We start from the raw sequence: 5,117 nt of genomic DNA on the forward strand, positions 1-5,117 counted from the left end.
AATTGATGCTTGGATCTCAAATGTTTCTCTCTCCGGCTGGATCTCTCCCCTGGGCTTCAAACTTGCATATCCTGTCACACATTAGCCATCTTCCTATGAGCGTCTAATCAGTGCTGCACACTCAGGATGTCCAAAGAGAACACTGAGGTCCCTGCTGCCTGCTGTGCTCACCTTGCATGTGGTGCTTGACTGATCCTCCCACCCCTTTCAGGTTTCTACTCAGAGACACCTTGCTCTGCCTACCTGTCTCAAACAGACACCCACCATCACCCTAACCCACTTAATTTTATTTCCATAACATTCGCTTTCTGAAATTAGGCGATTTATGGTTTCTTGTCTCATTCTTCCACTGTAAGGTCTCTGAGAGCAAGGACATGTTCACTGCTATCTCGCTGGTACCTAGCAGGGTTCTTGTACATACGAAGTGCAAGCAGTGTTTCTTACTTTCTGATGCTCACTGACACTTTTCTAGCACAGGCCATTATTTCTCACCTGGCTTGCTGCAAAAGTCTAAATGCTCCCTTTGTCTCTAGTTCCAATTATTTTCCAAGCTGAAGCCCATGTGATCTTTTGAAAACACAGAGCTGTTTGTCTGCTGCCCTTTTCAAACCTTCCAGGGAGGTTCTGTCTTCGTTTGGTTGGACCTTCTGTCTCAAGCAACAGAAACGCAGCTTGCTCAGGCAATATGAATTTTCTTTTTCAGCTCAGCATGGCTTTGGTCTCTCCATCTGGTCACCAGACATGCCACGATTCTCTTGTACCTCAAAGGCCCTGGCGTACGTGGACCTCTCTGTTTAGAAGCTGTATTAATCAGGGTTCTCCAGGGAGGTAGGACCAATAGATGTATGTGCATATATAGAGAGAGGGAGAGATATTTATTCTAAGGACTTGGCTCACATGATTGTGGAGGATGGGAAGTCCAAAGTCTGCAGGGTAGGCAGGCGGGTTGGAGATGCAGATAAGCACTGCAGTTTGAGTCTGAAGGCAGTCCGCTGGCAGAATTTCTTCTTCCTCAGGGAGGTCAGTCATTTTTCTCTTAAGGCTTTCAACTGAATGAGGTCTCCCACGTTATGGTGGGTAATTGGCTTTACTCAAAGTCTACTCATTTAAATGTTAATCTCATCTAAAGAATATCTTCATAGAGACATCTAGAATCATGTTTGACCAGATACCTGGATATTGTGGCCTAGTCAAGTTGACACATCAGAAAACCTTTTCCCTCCAACCTCCCAACTCTTCTGGTTAATTTCTTTCAGATATTGGCTTAGATGCCTCCTTTGAGAGCCTTTTATGACAACATGGGGGTAGGTACCTCTCTCTCTTTTTTTTTTTTTTTTTTGAGATGAAATTTCACTCTTGTTGCCCAGGCTGGAGTGCAGTGGCACCAGCTCAGCTCACTGCAGCCCCCACCTCCCGGGTTCAAACGATTCTCCTGCCTCAACCTCTTGAGTAGTTGGGATTACAGGCATGCACCACCATGCCCGGCTAAGTTTTGTATTTTTAGTAGAGACGAAGTTTTACCATTTGGTCAGACTGGTCTTGAACTCCTGACCTCAAGTGATCCACCTGCCTCGGCCTCCCAAAGTGTTAGGATTACAGGTGTGAGCCACCCCCCTTTTAAATAGTTTTACCAGCTTCTTAGTCCTTTTAGTCTTTTCTTCCTGTTCTCTCTTTTGAGCCCCATGGACTCCCTGTACTTATTCATGGCACAGATTTATTTTACCATATTACAAAACGCCACTTTTTGTGGTCTTGTTCCCCACACCAGAAGCTTACTTCGTGAACATCTAAATTGTTCACTATTGTATCCTCCTCACCTCCATAGTACCTGACATGTAAGAACTGCTGAATAAATATTCATTGAATTAATGACTCCTATGTGCTTCAAATTTTTCCCATCATTGCCTACTTCTTTCTCTTTCTTCTCTCTCCATAATCAGAGCTGTAACTAGAGCTCTGAAATTTACAGTGTGCCAGTTTTTTATTTCTTTTTCTTTTCCTTTTTTTTTTTTTTTTTGAGACAGAGTCTAGCTCTGTCGCCCAGGCTGGAATGCAGAGGCACGATCTCGGCTCACTGCAACCTCCACCTCCCAGGCTCAAGCAATTCTCCTGCCTCAGCTTCCCCAGTTGCTAGGATTACAGGTGCACGCCACCATACCAGCTAATTTTTGTATTTTAGTAGAGATGGGGTTTCACCATGTTGGCCAGGCTGGTCTCAGTGTGGCCAGTTTTTAAAATGATCGTGCAACTAATTCAATAGCACAAACATGTAGTATCACTAAATTTAACAGCTAGTAAGTGAGAATAACTAGTTAAAATAGGAAGCTACCAGATGGAAAGGATTATCAATAGCACCCATATGCAAGCTGAGACACGAATCATAAAGTCAATTTGATGGCCATGTTTTATGCTTGCCCTGGCACTGAAATTGCTAGTTACAGCTGGACACTCCATTGTACACAGTACTTTCTGGTGGCTGATCTATTAACTTCATTCAGTGTGTCGGGGGAAGGAAGGTGGAAAATATACTCACACCAGGAAGTTACATGTAGGACAGAAGATAGATCTGTCTTTTTTTTTTTTTTTTTTTTTGAGATAGAGTCTCACTCTGTCACCCAGGTGGGAGTGCAGTGGTGTGATCTTGGCTCACTGCCACCTCCGCCTCCCAGGTTCAAGTGATTCTTCTGCCTCAGCCTCCCAAGTAGCTGGGACTACAGGGGCTCGCCACCACGCTGACTAATGTTTGTATTTTAAATAGAGACGGGGTTTCACCATATTGGCCAGGCTGGTCTCAAACTCGTGACCTCCTGATCTGCCTGCCTCAACCTCCCAAAGTGTTGGGATTACAGGTGTGAGCTGCCTTGCCCAGCCTAGACCTGTCTTTTTGTATTTGTTCTGCTAATTGGAGAATTAGGATTTGAGGTTCAGCCAAAGGAACACACATCATGACTTACAGGTGCTGATCTGCATGGGTCAGTGAAATGTGCGAGAGAATATGTGTCCATCAACAGGTACAGCCACCGCCAATGCCTCCACTTCTAGGATTTGCAGCCCCATGGAGCAGCCGCTGGCAGAGAGAGAGGGGAGGACTTTAAACAGTCAGTCCTGGGATGGCCCCACATCTCCTCAAAGATGGGGCTGTTTTGCTATGTTGCCAACATCATACATCAGCTAGCACTTTTAGCCATAAAGATATTAGCATATGAAGTCCTTCACTGCAGAAAATCAAGAAAAGATGGCTCCCTGTTTACTTAGCTTGCAACCTTCAGCTTTTCAGACTTTTTGCCATGATTATCTAACTGAATATTTCTTTCTGTCCAGAGTCCTCACTTAGACACAGAATCATTTGTGGAGCTCTGGGGTCAATCATCAACCATCCTGTTATTACAGTAGGTAGTCAGGCAGACATGAGCAGGGCAGGAGAGGGCTCCCCCACCCCCTACCAGGAATGCCAGGTGACCATCAGGTGATGGTCAGGTGGTTGTTAACTGTTGCGCTAAAGTACTAATTGGTTGCACCTGGCACCAGGGAACGGCATTCTTCCAACAGATAGAAAAACCTGAAACTGGTAAAACCTGAAACTGGTGATTAGCTTCCTGATGAGATCTCAGGAGCTGGGTGAGTGGGTTCTGGCATGTGCACTAAGAGGCAAAATGGGCCGGGCGCGGTGGCTCACGCCTGTAATCCCAGCACTTTGGGAGGCCGAGGCGGGCGGATCACGAGGTCAGGAGATCGAGACCATTCTGGCTAACACAGTGAAACCCCGTCTCTACTAAAAATGCAAAAAATTAGCTGGGCGAGGCGGCGGGCGCCTGTAGTCCCAGCTACTCGGGAGGCTGAGGCAGGAGAATGGCGTGAACCCGGGAGGCGGAGCTTGCAGTGAGCCGAGATCGCGCCACCGCACTCCAGCCTGGGCGACAGAGCGAGACTCCGTCTCCAAAAAAAAAAAAAAAAGAGGCAAAATGGTGATCTTTTTGGTATGTGACCTTCCTCTAGGAGCATTTGACTGGTAACGGACAAAGGCCTCAAGTGAGCATGTGCAAACTCCAGTACTGTGCATGTGGCCCCTTGCAAGTGTAGCAGACCCCTGACCACTGCGCATGCACACAGCTCACCCCGAGTGAAGAATAACAGGAAAAGTAATGCAAGGCCCTGGAAGTATGCCAACGTATAAAACCCCAAGTTAAAGGTCAAACCGTGCATTTAATCTCTCAAGTTACCCGCTTGGCCCTTTTCCAAGTGTACTTTACTTATTTTCATTCCTACCCTAAAACTTTCTCTCTCTCTCTCTCTTTTTTTTTTTTTTTTTTGAGACAGAGTCTCACTCTGTTGCCCAGGCTGGAGTGCAGTGGTGTGATCTGAGCTCATTGCAACCTCTGCCTCCCAGGCTCAAGAAATTCTCATGCCTCAACCTCCCAAGTAGCTGGGACTACAGGTGTATGCCACTGAACCCGGCTAAGTTTTTAATTTTTAATAGAGGCAGAGTTTTGCCATGTTGGCCAGGCTGGTCTTGAACTCCTGGCCTCAAGTGATCCACCCACCTCTGCCTCTCAGAGTGCTGGGATTACAGGCGTGAGCTGCTGCACCCAGCCTGCCCTAAAACCTTTTCATAAACTTTCACTCCTGCTCTAAAACTTGTTTCGATCTCTCATTCTGCCTTATGACCCCCAGTCGAATTCTTTCTTCTGAGGAGGCAAGAACTGAGGTTGCTGCAGACCCATACAGATTTGCTGCTGGGAACATACTTTGGTGCCATGTTACTCGGATACGTTCTGCTGCTAACCCTGTTTTCCTCTATTTCTTAGCTCTTGTGCTTCCTTTATTTTTTATTTTTGAGATAGAGTTTCGCTCCTGTTGCCCAGGCTGGAGTGCAGTGGCGTGATCTCGGCTCACTGCAACCTCCACCTCCTGGATTCAAGCAATTCTCCTGCCTCAGCCTCTCAAGTAGCTGGGATCACAGGCACATGCCACCACACGTGGCTAATTTTTGTATTTTTAATGGAGATGGGGTTTCACCGTGTTAGTCAGGCTGGTCTAGAACTCCTGACCTCAGGTGATCCACCCGCCATGGCCTCCCAAAGTGCTGGATTACAGGTGTGAACCACCGTGCCTGGCCT

The sequence above is a fragment of the Theropithecus gelada genome, chromosome 15 (assembly GCF_003255815.1).
Source record: "Theropithecus gelada isolate Dixy chromosome 15, Tgel_1.0, whole genome shotgun sequence".
Taxonomy (NCBI): Eukaryota; Metazoa; Chordata; class Mammalia; order Primates; family Cercopithecidae; genus Theropithecus; species Theropithecus gelada.